Below are 21,538 nucleotides of genomic sequence, written 5' to 3'. Positions count from 1 at the left end.
ATATTCATTTAAAATTTTTTTTATCTGTCTTGAACCAACCAAATAATAAGTGATCTAAAATATTTAAAAAAAAAATACTGGTCCTATGCTAATTTTCATCATTTTAGGAGCCTTGTCAGTTTCAACCTTTAAACATACAGTAAACCAGACAAAAACATTATCTAATGTCTAGAAATGATTATAAAGTTTCTTAAGGAAAGAAGGATACATTCTGATGTCTGGCTGTGATTATAGATATTTTCATGAAAATACTTTTTTCCCTAATAAATATAGTATTGTCCCTAGGAATAAGCCTTAGGGACACCAATAATTAACTTGTAAGGAAAATGGCATCGTCTATGACAAGTGGATGAACAGAATGGCAAGCCACATTCTAGCCCTGAAACACCCGCATTGTACTGGTCTGAGGCTATTTTGCTTACTCTCCAAGTTCTTACGGAATCTACATTATTTAAGAATTGCTGGATGCCTTATCTTTCAAGTTCTGCAAAAAGTCTTCGTTAACATAGTCATACATTCCATTGTTACTGTCAGGTTTGTATTATTAAACCAAAAATTCACAATTACAGCTGTCTGAAACTCTACAAATGATGGCAGAAGAGAAGCTACAACAACTTTATATAATTACCCTGGTAGCATAAGTAGCCACCTATAAAAAATAAAGACAAAGTCTTTTTTATTACAACAATCAGTCATTTATCTTCCCATACCATTAACAATATCCTTAATATTTCTTAATATTAACTAAATAGGAAGTTCATTGGTGTATATTAACTCTTTTTCCCCCAGTGGTAAGTAGTCGTGTGAACTTGCCACAACACACATTAGAGTGGAGTAATTGCGAGTAAAACATTAGCCATTTTATTACAATTAAAATCTTTCTGAGCATATTACTTTGTGACCACTAATGCATTCACATATTTAAACAAAATAGCCCTTGTAAATTTTATATATGTACATCTATGTATCTATGAAGTGATTTTGTCTTATATACTTTCTAAAGCATTATTCCTTTATATTTATTAAAGTAAATTATAAGTTAGATATCAAATTTAAAGAGAAAACACTATTCAATCATAAAAGAAAAATGAATTACAGAAGGAAAGGAGAACTGGATTTAAGGATTAAAAATATATTGGCATTTATACCCTTGAACAGAAGCTTCCCAGTTTCTCTCTCCCCACCAGCCCCTGGCAACCATTCTACTCTCTGCTTCTATGAGTTTGACTATTTTAGATACCTCATATAAATGGAATCATACAGTATTTGTCCTTCTGTGATTGGCTTATCTGAGGTAGCATAATATACTCCAAGTTCATCATTTTACATGTGGCAGGATTGTCTTCTTTTTTAAGATTGAGTAATATTCTATTGCATGTCTATATTACATTTTCTTTATTCTTTCATGTGTAGATGAATATTTAGGTTGTTTCCATATGTTGACTATTGTGAATAATGCTACAATGAACATGTAAGTGCAGATATTTCTTTGAGATATCTTATTTTTTATCTAAGAAGTGATGTCATTGCAAAAAATATCTGTTAAATGTTCAATATTTTTACTTCTTTTTTTTTTTTTTTTTTTGATACAGAGTCTCACTCTGTTGCCTGGGCTAGAGTGCCATGGTGTCAGCCTAGCTCACAGCAACCTCAAACTCCTGGGCTCAAGCAATCCTTCTGCCTCGGCCTCCTGAGTAGCTGGGACTGCGGGCATGAGCCACCATGCCCGGCTAATTTTTCTATATGTCTTTTTAACTGTCCATATAATTTCTTTCTACTTTTAGTAGAGATGGGGTCTCGCTCTTTCTCAGGCTAGTCTTGAACTCCTGAGCTCAAATAATCCTCCTGCCTCGGCTCCCAGAGTGCTAGGATTACAGGCATGAGCCACCGTGCTCGGCCTATATTTTTACTTTTGTATGACATGTTTCTGTGTAGTAATATCAAGTAATAGTATACTGGATGGGTTCCCAATTTTAAGTAGGTATCAAATCTGCAGGTGGTAGGTATAGGTCAGGAGAGTGGTTCCTCGGGGCAGAGAAACTTAAGACCAATCAGGAGCAGAGACTACAGGAAAACACAGAACAACCGACAATCGTTTGGTAATATCTCACACCTCCTGCAAGCTCTCCTCCTGACCAGGCCAATAAAAGGAAACCACCTGGGAGTCCTCAATGTCTTTCTCCACTCGTAGAGACTGACCGTTCCTCTCTCTGGAATGTATTTTCTCTTTGGGTAGCTTCTTTCTTTACTTTCACTTTGTATAGTTTCTTTCTTTTCTGTAATAAACTGTTCATGTAATAAACTGTTTGGGATTGCTTTGTATTTGTGATCACTCCGTCATCAGCTCCACTCGGTACCAGTACTCACTTTTGATACCAGCAACCGAGGAGCAGGGATCATTGAGATAGACCTAACACCACGACTTTATCAAATGTAATTAATATTTTCATTCACTTCTTTTCTAAGTGGTTCAGTTCAGTTACAATAGAAGCCACATTGTCTTTCCGTTAGCAGGAATACCCATAAAGTATCCACTTGCAATTTTGTTGATCAGTTTCCTATTTTAGGATCAAAGCTATATTGCAGAAACTCTGCTACTTAGAATTATCTAAAAATTTGAAAGAATTTCCAGGTAAATTGAAAGATAAACCAATGTCTGAAATTGAGGCTCAGGTACCAAATTGGAATTATCCAATCTTCCACAACACTTATGCAATCGAGAAGATACTGGGTGAGAGCACTTATTCTAAATGAGGTTATGATTACATGGCTTCTAGAGGTAGTAGAATGTGTTCTTTCACTCTTGCCACAATCAAAGTGTATGGAAAAAGTTTAAGACACTACCCCTAACCCCAAATTCTAGGTGATCTAATAATGTAAATGTTCTGATTAGGATGGTAGATGTTAGATTATTGAATTTAAATTTATGCATTATACCATGAAAGTCAAATCATGTCCCAGATTTTTCCTCTGTGAAAATGGTAATATAATGCCTATTAAAATATTGGTTGGGAAAGTTAGACAAAATAATTTCTATAACATGCCTAATATAATGTCCTTCGTGTAGAAAACACACATTTACTTATTTATTTCTCTTTGTTCCATCACTTATTCCAGAAGTGATTTCTGCTGGCTTACAATAAACTAGATATACACCAGGAATTTAAACATAAAACAGTAAATTATTTTGCATACAAGTTGAGAAGTCCTGTTGGAATAAGATCAATCAACCAATACACACGCCACAGATGGCAATGTTTGGCAATGGTAATTAGAGTGAGTTCGTCAAAAAGGTCCCCCAAATGGGATAATAAAACTCTATAATATTTGATATTTGAAACTCAAAGTGCTTTCATTAATAAACAAACGGAGATGTAATTTGTATGTAAAAAGAGATACAAATTTGAACTTCACCAAGCAGGAAGATCTAAGGGACAGCCAGCCAAGTGTAAAGCACTGGAGTGGGAAGATACCTTCCTGGGTTTTGGGTACATGGGGAAAGGTTATGAGCACATGACAAGTGTAAAGTTTTCAGGTAGCTTTGAGATCTGTCCCTGCAGCTCAGAGAGGAAAGTGCTAGCAGAACTTGGAGATAAATGTCCCCATTTAAATTTATTGCACGAATACCATCCGGATGTTGTGGTGAAAAGAGGTGAAGAACAGAGCAGCACCCAGGTAGGAGCAGGCAGAGGAACTCGTGAGTACAAAAGTAGATAAGAAATTTACCAAGACTTTGGAGATCCACAGGACTTGTGAAATGTTCCTGTTAAACTAAGTTTGCTTAAATCTTTAAGGAGTAGAAAATCTCCCAAATAAAATCAGAAGCACACATAGCAAAACAATTTATATCAACAACAAATAAGTGATAGCAGTAACTCGCTAGCTAGCATCATAGACGAGTAAAGTTATAGTTAGATGGAAGTGCAGATTTAGGAAGAATAAACAGAAAACATTTGTTACATCTAAAGATTATAATGTCCATATCTGGAATCTACATGAAATTAGACTCTGCCCCCAAATTCCTACTCACCTCCCCAAAGAAAGAGGAAGGGAGAGAGAGAAATAATTAGTACTGTTAGTAAAAAACTTTTAAATGTAAAGCCAACTACAAATGTCCCATGTCTTATTGTGATCAAATGACTTTTTGCACTTGCTGGCACCATGTCTTGAGGGTAATTAGAAATTGTAAGGGAAGTCACTCATCACACAGGACATATATTTTAAGGGTTCATAACTCATCTTGAGATATAAAACAATTTTGTGCCAAACTGAAAGAAAATAATTTAAGGTTAAATTGGTGGCACCATAGAAGTAAAAAAGAGCATAGGTTTGGAGTAGCAATGCAATGGATTCTAATTCTGGACTTTTTATTTCATCGTTGTTAAATATTTTCAATTTACCTGTCTCTGTTTACTTCTGTTTACATAATTCTCTATCTCTGTATTTATAAAATGAAGAAATAGTATTATTGGGATGATTCAATGAACTGTATAGGTAAGGTTACTAATATGATTTACAAAACTGTTAAATATTTTATATCTCCTAATTTAAAAAAATTGATTTGTTAAACAAATAAATTTGAGTTTCATATATACATATGCAAGAAATGCTTTTATAATTTTTCTGTGAGTAATTTGGTATATTCTATGATAATGAACAGCACAGAATAACTATGTGAGGTCCTTAGAAAATTAAAATGATTATTATGATTTATAACTTGAAAGGATACTCTGTCATGTTAAAAAATAGTTCCTATTAAATACAACAGTTAACAAATTTTGGCATCTTTTTTCCAACTTTGGACATTTATAATATAAAACAATATATTAATAATATACATATATAAATATATATAGTATTTTAGCATGATCTTAGAAAATTTTCTCAATATCCTTTTTATAGTTTTCTAATCTGTGAAATACAAACAATAACATTAAACCACCAAATAATTAATATTAATATATATAAATCACTTAGAAGAATGCCTAACATATAGTAAGTACATTATAAATATTTGTTATAATTTTGATAATCAGACTTCTACTAAAATATTGATTTAAAATTTTACTCATGTATTAAGAACATTCTTGTTTGATTTGGAAAGTATTTATGATAAACTTTAACTAAATTCCATGTATTATAGAAAGTGATAAAGTTTCTCACTTTCTGAACATTTAAATCTATAGTTTTAACTCTTTTGTAATGTAAAAGTAAATTTGGAAAATATTCTTAAAAAGCTGAAATGCCTGGAAATTTATATTATAAATTTTGACTATTTTCCCAGAATTATAGGTTTGCCTCAGTTTTATAATTTTGTATAAATTTATTTTTATAAATTTATAATTTTATTAGTGGTTGTCTTTAAAATTTCAAAATAGTAATTCACCTCTGATAAGCAAAGCAGTAATAATAACAATATGAAATTTCACAATGACAATCTAATCAGGATTCTATAACAGGTCTAGCCACTTACTGCAGCTTTTTTCTGTTTTATTTTTTTTACACACTATTTTAAAATGAAAGTCAAAAAAATCTTTAAGCCTCTTCTCTAAGCTCATATTTCTAAGTTTTTATCCCCATATCCCATCAAATTTCTAATTTGACTTCCCATGGAAGTCTTATGAATCTTCATTAAAAAAAATCAAGGGTATGATCAACTCACAGATACTACTGGACTTTAACTTAGCATACTTGCTCATTGTTACAGATAGAGCAGGTGCTTTAACAGTTATTTTGCTAATACTAATAGATTAGATCTACAACTAATAGATTAGTTGTAGATTAGATCTACAACTACTTTATTGTGTGGTACATAAGTGCAAAGATTTAGCAAGAAATAAACTACAGATGTTTGGAAAGAAAAAGTCTCATTGTGTGATAATAGAATGTGTCCCTGAGTACTACAGTGGCCCTCCACAGCCTGTTGTTATGGAAAACAATGCACCCACCATCCCTGGATACTCTGGGTCTCTACATTGGCTGTATTGACCTCTGGCCTTTGACTGTGGCTCCTTAAGAAATAACTGGATGCAATAAAGAATTGCTTTCACTCACATGCATACTTTCACTTTTGAGTAGCTCCTTACACAGTTTTTTTCATGACTTAGTAGTAAAACGAGTAAAATGAATCTTAATCAATTCCAAACCATCACTCTAATTAATCATCAAATTCAGGCTTGTGATTTTGGCATGGCTAAGCTCAAGCTCATAGATGATTTTTTTTTTTTTATATTTTTCAACTTTTTTCTTCCTTGTGTTTAACAACAATACAAAATTTAATTTTATAAAATGACATTAAGCAATATTTATCTGATTTTCTTGAAACCTAAATCTCAGTGAAAAAATAGAATAGGGTCTGTGATTATTGTCATATCAATGAAGAAACCAATATTGCCAAAAATCGATATAGTGCTTAATGTATACCATGTAGTGTTCTGTGCATGCTCTCTGTGTTAACACTTGTAATCATTACAACTCCTCTATGGTTTAGATTATTATAATATTCTTTTTATAGATGACAAAACTTAGGCACAGAGAGGTTGAGTAAATTGTCTAAGTCACACAGCTAGAATGTGACAGAGGTGGTATTTAAGGCCCGTCAATGTGGTTCCAGCATTCATATTCTTAACTACCATGCTATGTGCCTAACAAAAGGGATAGAATCCCAAGGAATATTAATGTCTAATTTTGCAGAACAAGTGCAGAATTGTTTATAAATAGAATAGTCTATCTAGAAGTGATATTCCTTTCTATTTCCTTTCTCCAGTCTTTGAAACCAATAATCACTTTGGACCCTTAATCTCAGTTTTTATTCTTGCCTCATGTTTCGAAAACCTAGACTACACTTTCCCTTTCTAGTATTGAACATCTCCCTGTGATTGCCAATCAAGTGCTGAAGGTCAGTCTGACCAATTTCCAGATGTCGAGGGCTGAGGCCCCAATTGCTCATCCTGAGCAGCACTTATCCATTGGTTTTACCCTCTGAGTAGCTGACTGCTTTGCATACTGATGCATGGTTCCTAATATCATATATTATCCAGGACCAGTACCCTGCGTGTCATGCACAAATCTTAGCACCTGCAGTTAAGAGGGCCACCCAAATCCCAGCACTGCTCTCCAGATGGGCATTTTGGGGTTCATAGAGTGTAATCCACCAATACCATACTAGCTTGCCTCTGTAACCTGGTCTACATCACGCTACACACTAACGTACAATAACTAAATTGTCTGAATTTTTAGGCTTTGGATGCAGTCACAATTTCAACTATTTGTATATGGTTGGGTCCATTTGTTTGATTGATTTGAAAATATATTTGCAATGTATTAGTGTATTAGTATGAGACACTAAATAGCTGGCCACACTTAAAGAGAATTTTGCTTAGAGAACATTTTTGAGACCTGCATTCTACAAGTCTATGTTATTTACCATATAAACAATAGCACTTGAAGTGAATTTTCAGTTTGCTTTTCCCTTTATATTGCTCTCCCTAATTATTCTTTTGTTTGAATCCTTCCTTTCTTAGATATCCCTAAGGAAAAGAAATATTATTATTTCTACAAAATATTCTATTAATACTCATTTTTTTTTGTCATAGAGGAAGCAGCCCACACACAGTAAAAACGCTTTGTGGAGGCACATTGGAATATTTTATCATAATTATATTAAGTGAAGAAAAAAGAATTAAGATTCACTTAGATTGATTTATTTTGTTTGTTGATAATGACATCAATTATCAGTTCCAGGTTGTTTTATTAGTATAAGGCTTATTAGAAAGCATTGACTAACTCAGCATGTGCACTGCATGTGAAAATGAAAATGCTATTGGGAACATGTAAGAGCTTAATATTCTGAACATGCACATCAATCATTGAAAGAAGATTAAAATTCACTGTACATTTTGCAAATCTGAATCTTTAAATTGCTAATTGAACTTTAATTGGATTTCATTCTAATTTAATTGTTAACACAAATCAAAAATGTTTACTTAAATGCGAGTATTCAAGAGATTTGATGGTCAAGTAATAGATTCTACTTAAGCCTATTAATAAGTCATACATCCCTGGTTTCCAGGGACTAAAATTCTATTCAGAATACAATACTACTGAATAAATTTGGAAAATATTTTTTTTTAGTTTGGTGGTTGAAATCATTTTATTCATTAAAATAGAGCTTTTTCATGAAAAATAACCACAGGGAAAGTTAAAATTGAACTATTCTCTGTTAACGTGACAATCCCCAAAGAATTAGGAATTGAAAACAAAAAAGAACCTAGTTGTTAATTTCCACTTCCCTTTTATTTTGGAAAAAATAACATTCAATTTTGTTCAAGTGACTATAGGACTTCATCCAGCTTTTCTCTTTTTCTCCCTTTTAGCCTAGAATTTTATATATGCAATTCGATTAACACATCCTTGGAAGCAAATAAGAAGATGTTACTGGGTATTCTGCCTAATAAGGTCAGTTTATTTAAAACAATGCACTTATGGTAATTTATATATTTAGAGCTTATCCAGGGGTGGGGAATCTTTTCATGCTGGAAGGCCACATTAATTTAGCTGTAATCAAATAAAGCCACATTCAAAAAACTTCAATAGATATACTTAAAAATGTAATTATTTTGTAAAAATCTAACTACTATGTACTTAATAATTTCAAAAAATGAAAACTATTTGTTAATTTTAAAGTTAACTAGCCTCGTAATGACTTTGTTGTGTTTACTTTGTGTTGGAAAGCATTTGTATTTGGTTGCAGCAGGGAGGTCTGCAGTTTCAGTTGATCCTCTAGATGGGTATCAGTCATTTGTGATCTTAAGAGCATCTTGATTTGGGTCAGGTAGGAGCAGGTAGATTTACAGCAATAAGTGGATAAACAGCAAGAAAGCATTTTTCAGACATGTTGCTGAAGATGTGGGTATTTTACTGCATTTTTCCATATTTCAATTGAATCTTTCTTAGCATCAAACAATGACTTTAAAATGTCATCTACTGAGAGCTCAATCAATTCCATCCGTAGTTCTTTAGGTGCTTTGGTGATATCAACTAGATGAGGCTGAAATGCTAATTTGAGTGTGATCTCACGATTCTCAAAGTCAGTGAAACTTTCATTGTATTCTCCAATGAATAGGTCTATAACAGCTACAAATTCTTCAAATGATTCACATATATTATTCTGATCATCAATGATCTTTGCTAACAGGGGAAAATGTTCAACCAAAATTTCCTTTTGAAAAAGTGGTGTTTTGAAAAAAGCTAGTTTTTTTTGAAATACTTAGAATTTTTGCCACATATCGTATATAGACTTAGTTTTACCTTTCAAAGAAATATTCAAGTCATTTTGATTTGACATGATATCATACAGAAATGCTGCATTCCTATGGAAATCTTCCTTCAATAATTCACATTGCTGATTCTGTTCTTCATAAAATTTACCTATCTGTTCTCAAACATATAAAATTTTGGCTAAACACCTGTCTCTGTGATAGCCAATGCACTCAGCAAAACCACACTGAATACTTCATTCTTTAACTTTAGCATGTTATGAAACTGATCATGCCACGTTCATTTGCACTAATACAGTTAACAATACTTATGACTTGTTGCAAAGCGTCTCTTAAAATAGTAACTTTAGCACAGAGATTTTGTTGATGCAAGATAAAATAAAAAGAAATGAAAGCAACTGGACCTGTTAGTACTTTTTTATCTGTGTAATAAGCCCTTCATGTTTTCCTGTCATTGAAGGTACACAGTCTATACATACAATCACTAAATTTACCAAATTCAGTTAAACTTCAAGATATTTATCTTTAAAGTTGTTGAAGACATCTGTTCCCTGGATTCTGCTTTTAAGAGTGACCAAAGCAACTAACTCTTCATAGCAAAGAAAATCTTCTGTTATGACCTGAATGAAGTATAAAACCTGTGCTGAGTCAGTATCAGTTGATTCATCCAAAGAGATGGAATAATATGTATTCATTGAATATCAAATATATTTAATATAATATATATTTATAATAAATTTTCCTTTTGGAGTATTGCATGAAGTTTTTTGTTAAGTTGAAGACAAATTAATGCTGCCAATCAATTATGGTTCTCCTTGAAAGAGGCAGTTGTTTGTACTTTGAAACGTTATTGGGGCCGAAGCATCCTATAACTTCATCAATGCATTCTTTCACAATTTCTACATCACCGCTTCCCTTTTTTCCCAAGTATATAAGCTACTTTATAAGTTGCCTCAGTGACATTATTTACAGGTCTCATTGCTGCTTGAAAGAATTGTCTTTGTTTTGTTTTTCATCTTTCAATTTCTGCAACACAACCTTTTGCGCCTCCCTGTCTAATTTAAAATATTTGTGGTCCTTATAAGTGTTATAATGCTGATGAGCATTAAATTTCTTTAATGTTGATATTGCAGCATCACAAAGCAAGCAAATCATCTTATCTTTAGCAGAAACAAGATAATATTGCAATTCCCAATCCTCATTACATAATCTTGTTTTCTTTCTTCAGTGTTCTCTTGGTTTCTTTGACATGATGGGCTGTTAAGCAGACAGAATTAAAAACTACTGTGAAGCTGTGCAGCTATTCAGAAATTCCACTTCAAACAGAAACAGTGCACTGTTGTTAAAAGCTGATAACAGACTGTCATACTCAACCCTATAAACTCTCGCCAACCAGCCTCATGTAGTAGTGATGCCAGTCAGGCAGGAGACATTAGAACTAAATCATGAGCATAGCAGCCATCAATTTAGCCCTTATGGTTCATTAATGTTCTAATTGTGCAAGTCAGTCTGGGAGGATTGTTTCATTGAAATTATTTTATTCTTTGGTATTTTAAATATGTACCTTTAAAAAATGAAAATATAAAAGACAACCAAAATGCATTAATAAAAATAAAGGGATTTGTTTTGTAAAATTTGGATTCTGTCAAAAGGCACTTAAGGTTGTAGAAGGCCCCGGGTTCCTGATTCCTGAACTTAGCCCTTAATCAGCCATCTTATTTTTCATTATTCATTCAGCTCTTATGTATAATTGAGAAACTTACCTGAAAAGTTCAAAGTATAAACTATTTCATCTATAAAAATGTCTTCCTTTGAACTTTTTTTTTGTAAAATGAAAACATCACCAAAAATGTTGACCTCAGAATTCATAGATGATAATGAGGAAACAATAATAATATTATTAAGGACCTTTAAATTCATAATTTCAATAGAACAACTCTGAAAATAGCATTTTCCCTATTTTATAGATGAGAAAACTAAGGATAAAAAATGTTGTATAATATATCTAAGATTATGAAGCTGATACAAACAAATACTCCATATGTTCCTGGCTCTATGCTCAAGAGTAAGTTATTTTTTATTGTGTGGAACAAGTAAGCAAGAATTCTTCCTTATGAATTATGAACTATTCCACATAAGTAACAGGATCTACCAATAAACTCTATCATAAACTGACACTCTCAGTAATGGTAGATGGCATTGTTGTTTCAGCAGTTTGGGCTTTTTTCTTTCCTTTTAGTAACTTCCAGTCTCCTGATGCATTATTCAGGTACATACTGCTGACAGTTTTTATGATCTGTGCCATTTAAGAGGAAAGTGTCTAAGCACAGCAGAAATGTAGTGGAAGAGTTCAGAATGCACATGGTATTTCACTGTTGGTTTTGTTCTGAGATCAAGGGTATCTGTTCCTCTCTCAAGCTGGAGTCTACCCATCAAATGCTATCAATCTATGTTATTCTCCCACTGACAAGAAGGGGCGTATATATTCTTAGTTCCTTACTGTTACCTGTTTACTGAAAACATGATACATGAAACATTTGCCTGCCTCCTGGAAAAGTATATTTACGTATGTCATTACTGTTTATATCAGCAACTGTAGGTGTTTAAACTCTGTAAAAATGTTAGGTATTTCTTGCAAAGTAGAGTTTGAAACTGCCTAGTTTTAACTTTTTATAATCATAGTAGTAATTTATTTGCTCTACTAAGAACAAAACATCAAAAACTATTATAAAAGTGTACCCTAACCCAGATAGCGCACACACACACACAAACACTTGCTCTCTCTTAAAAAAATGTGGCTTTTGAAAAAAGCCCAAATATGTGTACCAGATAAAAATTCATAGTCAAAACAATTTATGCATGTAAAAAAATGACATATCTGTTTTTTATTTCTCAACCTCTTCTTGATGCTCCCATTCTGCCTAGTTGTAAATTACTCAATTTGTCTCTTAAAAAGAAATTATGTCAGTGATTTCTTGGTCATTTCAATCATATGAAGATTTTCTGCCACTATTTATTGGGAAAGCACCTGTTCTAATACATCCTCTGCTGATACCTATGACGTCCATGTTCTATTTGCTACTGGATCCTCCTGTCACAATGATGGGACACCTTCCGTAGCTACCTTCTTTGCATTTATTTGGGGCATAACGAAAATTGTTGACCAATGGCTTTGGAGAAAAAATTTCTGTGAAGCTGCCTCGAGCCTCTCTGTCTGGATGCCATCTGTAGTCATTGTTATGTGAGTGTTCTGATACAAGGCTGGTTGGACCCATGATTTCACCAGTAGGCTTGTTGTTCCCTGGACCTCCAGTTGGAAAACAGGCCTAAATTCTCCCTAGTCTAAATTTTCCCCAAATTGAGTGGAGGTTTTAATCCCAATCCCCTGCCTCAAAGGGCAACTCCTCAGGCATGATAAACCATGGTTCCCTCTAGCAATTTTGTTGTCCTCTGTCTCCCATGCCTGGAGAACTCACATACTTCCCCAGACCACAGATGTCAGGAATGGAAGATTCTATCCTCCTCCACTTTATTGTAGAGACCAGGGCTTCACTCACAGATATTCACAGAGTGGTGTCCCTCAACACTAATTGTTATGGACTGAACCGTGTTCCCTTAAAATGCATTTGTTGAAGTCTTAATTCCCAGTATCTCAGAATGGGACTGTATTTGGAGATAGAGCCTTTAAAGAGATCATTGAAGTTCAATGAGGTCATAGGAGGGGGGCCCTAATTCAATTTGACTTTGTGTCTTTTTAAGAAGAGCTTTGGACACACAGAGAGACACCAAGGATGCACGCTCACAAAAGAAAGGCCATATGAGGACGCAGGGAGGCACCCATCAGCAACCAAGGAGAGAGGCCCCAGAAGAAACCAAACCTGCTGTCTGTTTTCCAGAAAACTGTAAGAAAATAAATTTCTGTTGTTTAAGCTAGCCAGTCTGTGGTATTTTTTTTTTATTTTGGTGTAGCAAACTAATGCATTAATATTTTAATTTTGAATTTCTTGAGTTCATTTTGAATCTGAAACTCTGAGCCTTGACTGTGCTTTTCTTCAAATTCCTGCTATGTCATTCCTAATCCTCCATGAGTCACTGAATTCTTTTAAATAAATAGGGACTAGATCACATACCAGGAATCAGGACACTGGTAAAACTCATTTAATATTTTGATATTTCAATTATAGGTTATGTACAATAGAGTTGTTATAGGTAAAACTTTGCAATTGACTGTTGAGCTATAAACATTAAATCCAACTCTGTAACCAGAAAGGAGTACAGGAATTCAGTTTACAGGACTAAATTTACAACAGATCAGAAATTCAATAGGATTTAAATTAGCAACACAAAGCTTTAGTTACTGGATAAAATTTACTAATAATATTGCCAACTCTACCTCATTAAGATTATAAATATACAGGAGGGTAAGAAATTTATCCAAAGTAAAAAAAGCTGATTTGTAAAAGAGAGGTGAAAATTGAACCTAGGTCACTTATGAAGTATGTTTGCCTTCTTACTTTTATTGCACCCTAACAAACATACAAACTAATCAGAAAAATATGAGCGACAGCATTCATACACAATTGAATAAAAGAGGAAGATGCATCTGTGAAGATTAAACTTTAGAAAAATGGGCCATACCAAAGAGATATACAGATTTTAAAAGGAGGTTTTCATACATTATACAACCTTCTCAATATTCTTTAGTGATTATTTCCCTGCTTTTTTTTAACTTCAACTCTTCTGTCCTCTGGCATGAATTTCATCTCAAACAAACCATATCTGGTAACTTCCACACACTATATCTAGTTAGTCTCTCATTTGAGGTCTGATGCTTGTAAAATGAGCACGCTGATATACATTACATGAAGTTGTACACTGAATAATAGCTTTCACATTCAAACTGGGTTTTTGATTTTTGAACTTAGAAGCAGAGAATTGTTAATTATATACCCCATGGAAGCAAGTTAAGTATAAAATGGGCCTTGTGACTTGAGTAGGAATCCCAGCCATTTAAATAATGGCAACCATTAGTCTTAGAGTTGGAGAATATCAAAAAGCATAACATAGAGGCAATTCTTACTGTGTCAGACATAAGCATTTACAAAGAACACTGCACCACTAATCAACAATAACAAAAAATATTTTATTTTATTTTATTTTGTTTTATTTTTTTTAAGTGAAAAGAGGACGGGCAGATCACAACTCCCAGGCATCCCACAAAATAGACGAGTCACCTTAGGGGCGGGTGACCTTAACCCGCTCAAAAATTCATCTCACATTAGCTATGAGGATTGGGGCATCACCCCAAATCGTTATCTTCCTTACTCATAAGTTTAAGGCATAATAAAAATATTTAAATGAGCAAACTTGATAGAAAGCAATCACTAGTGCAAAATTACAATTCTGCTTTACTGCAAAAGGAGTATTTGACTTAGAGATAATGTGATGGTATTTTAGGTAAATTCTTGATTTTCAGTTATCACAAAAGAATTATCATGAGTCCAAATGACACGACATATAATAAAATCCTGTCATACAGATACTATAGATTCATTATTAAAATCCAAAGAGATAAGGGTCCTGTTTCATTCTTCTGCATGTGGTCATCCAGTTTCCCCAGCGCCATTTATTGAATAGGGCTTCCTTTCCCCAGTGTATGTTGTTGTCTCCTTGTTGAGGATCAGTTGGTTGTAGGTAGATGGTTTTATATCTGGGTTGTCAATTCTGTTCCATTGATTTGTGTCTCTACTTTTATACCACTACCACAATGTTCTGGCCACTATGGCCTTGGACTATAATTTGAAGTCTGCTAATGTGATTCCTCCAGATTTGTTCCTTTTGCATAAGATTGCTTTTGGCTATTTGGGCTCATTTTGGTTCCAAATGAAGTGTAGAATAATTTTTTCTACATCTGTGAAATATGGCATTGGTATTTTGATGGGGGTTGCATTGAATCTGTAAATCACTTTGGGTAGTATAGAGATTTTAAGAATGTTGATTCTACCAATCCATGAGCATAAGATGTTTTTCTTATGACCTGCTGTGTTATCTGCCATTTCTTTCATCAGTGTTTCATAATTCTCCTTGTAGAGATCTTTCATCTCCTTTGTTACGTATATTCCTAAGCATTTTATTTTCTTTGTAGCTATTGTGAATGGCATTAGGGCCTTCATTTGACTCTCAGCTTGACTGTTATTAGTACATAAAAATGCTATGATTTGTATACGTTGGTTTTGTAAACTTAGACTTTGCTGAATTTATTTACCAATTCCAAGAGTCTTCTGGTGGAGTCTTTGGGATTTTCTTAGATACAAGATTATATAATCAGCAAAAAGCAATAGTTTAACCTTCTCTTTCCCACTTCAGATTCCCTTTATTTCTTTCTCTTGCTTGACTGTTCTGGCTAGGACTTCCGGTACTATGTTGAATAGAAGGGGTGACAGTGGGCACCCTCATCTTGTTCCAGTTCTTAGGGAGAATGCTTTCAACTTTTCTCCATTCAGTATGATTTTGGCTGTGGGTTTTTCACATATGGTTTTTATAATTTTGAGTTATGTTCATTGTAGTTGTATAACTTTATTCTTTGGTACAGTCCTTAGAAAGGTTGGGTACTATTAACTTATGTGCCATGATAGAAAAGCTGTTAGAAAAATTATAATGCTCACTACCGGAAGTGCTTCACCAGTCCTCATAAAGAAGCAACTGAGAGAGGACAGTCAGGAAAAGGATCTCTTCTGGGAAGAAAATGGGAAAACAAAAATAAAAACATGACAATTTTATCTTTGATTATGTTCAGTTTTAACTAGAGCTCTTATATTTAAAAAGTAAAAACTCACGATGCCTAGTTAAATTTGAAGTTTAGTTAAACAATAAATTCTCTTCTGTAATTACATCTTATGTAATATTTGGGACATTTATATTTTTAAAATCTGTTTTATTCTGAAATTCAAATTCGACTGGGTTTCCTGTATTTTATCTGGAAAACTTTATGTGGTACCTGGTCATAGAGAAACTAGGTATTTGACAGGAGTAAAATAACATAATGGGTTGTTGAAATGAGGCATGAGGCTTAATTTTATGAAAAGCCTCATGCAGTGGGTAGATTGTCTATTTAGATTATTCTTGAAAATGACATTTGTGTTCTCCAGGCCATGGTTTATCAAGGGGCCTTGGCTTTAAAGAAGAAAATCTCAGCAAACTGAACTCTTAGGGAATCATCTGTAGTTAGAAAAATAAACACTACAATGTTCCAGGAAATTGAACAATTAGAAGCTTAATGGTAATATCTCAGTTATGTTATTAAAAGAATTTTATACAACTCTTCTGCAAGAGTTTTGCAAAGGTTGCCAGAGTAAAAAATATCTAATATCCCTTCTAACTTTAAGAATCAGTGATTCAGAAACTAGAGACTGAATTGTTCACTTTAAAATGGTTAATTTTATGTTAAGCAAATGTTACCTCAATAAATACTTACTAAAGATATCTAATTCAATTTTTAATATTAAGTATTAGCTCTTTAAGTAGATAAGGAAAAGAAAGGCAGTGTCAGCCTGTTTACGGAGTTTTGCAGAGATTTGTATGGAGAGTCAACTGAAAGGTAAAATGAATATATTAATATAGAGATATCTGAGCATATCTTCATTTGAAAATGTTCAATCAGAGTTCACTGTTACAGGAATTTCTGGCCAAAAAATTGCTTTAAGCTGAAATATTCACATACTTTGCTTTCATAACTAAAATATAGTATTCGTGTCAAATATTTACAGTAGTTTGGTCTTAAAAATAAATACATCAGTGAGAGGTATGCCTTCTGCTTCTGTCATAACAACTTGGAGGAAAAAGGCCAGTAAAATTGAGGCACTGCTCTGATATGTGAGCGCCTGGCATGGTAAGAGACCATAAACCATGCTGCAGTGGGCATATCACATTCATTGTAGTTTTAAGATGCACTGAGAGACTCAAAACTACTCCTCAAGCTCTTCCTGGGAAAGAAAGTTGAGAACATTTGCAATGATGCACAGCAGTCATGAACACACTTTTGGACATTATTCGTAAGTGTCTGTATAGAAAGGATGCCCTCTATCCTGTAGAGGGTAGTTAGTGTCACTTCCCATTTTTGTCTGTAGACCTTCAAAATTACCTTTTTAAAAGAAATGAACCTGGTAATAAGGGCTTGGTTTGTTTAACACATTGTGATTCGATTAATGAACATCAAAATCCCCCTTTCTCTTAAAAATTCTTCTCATTAAATTGGAAGGCATTTGTGAACAGGCTCCTAGTCCTTCGCTCCAAAATGCATCATCTATTTTTCCACATAAACACTATGCCACAGGCAAACTGTCCTCTGTCACTCTTTAGGGGGAAAAAACCCTTCAGGCGTTGGCTCTTTCTGCTCCCTTCCTCTCTGCTCTTCCAATTCCAAGCCCTTCATCAAGGTTTCCCAATGCCATTTTTTTAAGTAACCTAGTCCTAAAAATCAGTCTGGAGTGATCTTTTGTTTCTCATAAATTCTATGGTGATACAGCAGATACATACTTAATCATAAAATGCATTGTGATAGCTATTTGGAGAATTTTCTTCATAATCGCATTGTATTTACTCTCACCTGACATAAAGAGAAAGACGGGTTTGCTGCCTCTGATCATGTAGAGGATATTTCATACCAAACTCTTTTTATATTCTCTTATGTCTTTTAGTGGTTGTTAAACTTGATCACAAAAATGGATGGATTTCTGCTTCAGTGGTTTTGTCCCCTCGCAGATGAAAGTGCTTGAGCCAGTGATAAGGAAGCCTGTGTGGCTCTGCCTGCTGCCTTTCTGCCCTCCACTTTTCCTGGGCTCATAATGCAGCACCACCCTCAACTTCTTTCTGTCCCTTGAATAAATACCTCAAGCTCGTTTCTTTTTCTGGGTCTTGCACTCCTTATCCCTTTTATTTAGAATAGTCTTCCCCTAGCTGCTTCCTTCTGATTATTTATGTCTTGACTCAACTATCATTTTGGAGAAAAATTCTCTGAGCACCTTTAGCTAAAATAGTTCTCCAAGCCTCTCTTTGCCTTCATTTATCTCTTTATAGGATTTATCCTTCCCTCTTGCCCTTTCTCCTTTTCTTCCTTCTTCTCTCCCCTTCCTTCCTTCTTCTTCTATTTACATCCAATGGAGTAGAAGCTATTCAAGAAATGGCACTTAATTCTACTCAGCATTTTACCCTCAGTATGTAGAATAGTGCCTAGTAGATGATAAATGTTTAAAATGTATATGCTGGATACCTGATAAACTGAGTGACTGACTCTGAATCATTCTGAGGATTAAAGAAGCCAATGATATGCAAGGTCCATTTGGGAAGAACATGTTAGTGAGGTATAGCCCATTTCTCATGGATTTATGGGCAGTGGGATGGAGTCTTGAAGATCTATAAAAGAAATGAGTCAGGAGAATCATAGGAGAGAAATGAATCAGAGAACATATTTCCTGTAGAAGTGATACTTTGAAACTTAACTCTTTTGATTCCTTCTGTAGTAGAACCTGTAGGGTTGTTCTAAGCAGTGGCACAAATTGGACAAAATATAACTGTTTTCTGTTAGGAATGTGTAAGCTACTTTCTATCAAGCCTTCTGTTGCTTATAATTAACACATATCTAAGTGACAAAATACATTTTTAGGATCTCTAAACAATGTGGCATCTGATATCAAGTTCATTTTACTTTGTTTTTAGTTGTAAACTTATTCTTGGTCTTGGAATCAAATACCTAGCTTATCAAGCTCAAAGATTGGCAAGTGTTTTTGGTAAAAGGCCAGATAGTAAATAATTTAGGCTTTGTGGAAAAAGAAAACCTCTTTTACATACTGTTTTTTGTGAGTATGTGTGTACTTGTGCATATAAGTGTGCATGTGTGTGTGTACATGCAATCCTTTAAAATTGTGAAAGTCACTGTTACCTTGGGGACATACAAAAACAGGCTACAAACCAGATTTGAATTCAAAGCCATACTTTACTCACCTTTGATCTAGCTCGTTTATTTTTCAATTCTTGAAATGGGATTATTCCCTTGAGACCTAAATCTTACTTTTTAAAAAATGTATTACATCTTGAATTTATAAACCCTATGGTGCAGAAATATCTCTTGGATTACTCATCTGCTTTGTTCTTTTATGGTAGACTTCTTTCTTTCTGTCCTTGTTCATTTCTTTTCTTGTCTTCCCATTCTCAGTCTCCAGAAAATAAATATCACAAGTTAAAGTAGTGAACAATGTTTCTCAAAACTCAAGGCCTATGTTGTTGTTGACTGTCTTTTCTAGGACTCGGCTGCCTACTGAAATCTCTAAATATGACCAGCTCTTGAATTCCAATCACCAGATTTTAATCAGCCAGAAAAACATGTTCATTATTCAGTTTGGACCTACCAGATGCCTATGGCTGTATTAGCCTTGTTCATTGTTTACATAGTGTTTTGCTGCCACATTCTGGCTTCCAGACTTGGATTCTTCCAAATACATGCAGATGAACCTATTTCTTCATTACTTGCTTTCTCCCGGTTTGTGAGTTTATTTCCAACTAATTTTCCCTTCCCATCTTACCATCTCATTTCATTTCACTGTGTTTTGCCAGTATATTCCATAACATCTGGTCTTTACTTCTCCACTTTTAACATTGATCCATTCTTGATAACTTGTTCTTTCCCTAGTTATAATACTTATTTTCTTGTGTTTTCATCCTCATTGTTATGACCGATACATTAATCTCCATATATAAATACATTCTAGTCTTCTTATTAAAGAAAAAAAAAAACACATAATGTTTCTTCTCTTTACAAAGCCATGCCTTCAAGTTCCTAATCAATCTTTTTTAACTTTAGCCAAAGATCTCAAAAGTATAGATGAGGTCAAACTAAATAATTTATTTCCATCTTTCCATTTCTTTAAGTGATTCAATAATTGTGAATACAAAACCTACATTTTTAATTTGGTTCTCAGCTTGGCCATTATAGGTATATAGAAATGCTATTGATTTTTGTATGCTAATTTTATAACCTGAGACTTTGCTGAATTCATTTATCAAATCTAGGAGTCTTTTGGTGGAGTTCTTAGAATTTTCTACGTCTAAGATCACATCATCAACAAACATTGATAATGTGACTTCATCTTTTCCAATCTGGATGCTCTTTATTTCTCTCTCTTGCCTGATTGCTACTGCCAGGACTTCTAGTACTATGTTGAATATAAAGTGGTGACAGTGGACATCCTTGTCTTGTTCCAGTTCTGGGGGGAATGATTTCAGCTTTTCCCCATTAAGTATGATGTTGGCTATGGGTTTTTGTCATATATGGCTTTATTATTTTGAGGTATGCTCCTTCCGTGCTGAGATTTTTGAGAGTTTTTATCATGAAGGGATGCTGAAATTTTCTTTATAATGGCTGCAAACAATTAAAATACTTAGGGATATATTTAAACAAGATGGTGAAGGATCTCTAATAGGAAAACTACAAAGCACTAATGAAAGAAATTGAAGATGACTCAAACAAATGGAAAAACATCCTGTGTGCACAGATTGGAAGGATCAATATTGTCAAAATGACCATATTGCCCAAAGCAATCTGCAGATTCAATGCAATTCCTATCAAAATACCAATATCATTTTTTACAGAATTAGAAAAAAACGGTCCTAAATTTCACATGGAACCAAAAAGGAGTCTGGATAGTCACAGCAATCCTAAGCAAAAAGAGAAAAATTGGAGGCATCACATTACTTAACTTCAAATTGTACTACAAGGTTATAGTAACCAAAGCAGCATGGTACCAGTATAAAAATAGATATATAGGTCAATGGAACAGAATAAAGAACTCAGAAATAAAACCGTATACCTACAACCACCTGATTTTTGACAAAGCAGAAAAAAACAAAAAACAAAAAAAACATACACTGGGGAAAGGACACACTATTCAATAAGCGTTGATGGGAAAATTGAATAGCCATGCAAAGAAGAATGAACTGGATCCCTACCTCTCGCCATATACAAGAATTAACTCAGGATGGATTAAAGACTTAAATGTAAGACCTGAAACATAAAAATTCTACAAGAAAATCTTGGAAAAACTCTTCTGGGCATTGTCCTAGGCAAAACATTTATGACTAAGACCACAAAAACAAATGCAACAAAAACAAAAATATACAAATGGGACTTAATTAAACTAAAAAGCTTCTGCATAGCAAAAGAAATAATCAAAAGAGTAAATTGACAACCTATAGAATGGGAAAAATAT

At 33.8% G+C, this 21,538-nt stretch overlaps 1 non-coding gene across 1 annotated transcript; it reads right to left on the bottom strand.

The window, feature by feature from the left end:
• Positions 1-14,466: 14,466 nt before the first annotated feature.
• Positions 14,467-14,620, bottom strand: LOC138382019 (U12 minor spliceosomal RNA). Its single transcript, XR_011233203.1, has one exon. It is a non-coding gene; the product is annotated as a U12 minor spliceosomal RNA (small nuclear RNA).
• Between the last annotated feature and the right edge of the window lie 6,918 nt (positions 14,621-21,538).

The sequence above is a fragment of the Eulemur rufifrons genome, chromosome 3, assembly GCF_041146395.1.
Source record: "Eulemur rufifrons isolate Redbay chromosome 3, OSU_ERuf_1, whole genome shotgun sequence".
Classification (NCBI taxonomy): Eukaryota; Metazoa; Chordata; class Mammalia; order Primates; family Lemuridae; genus Eulemur; species Eulemur rufifrons.
This window is presented reverse-complemented; position numbering and strand designations above follow the sequence as displayed.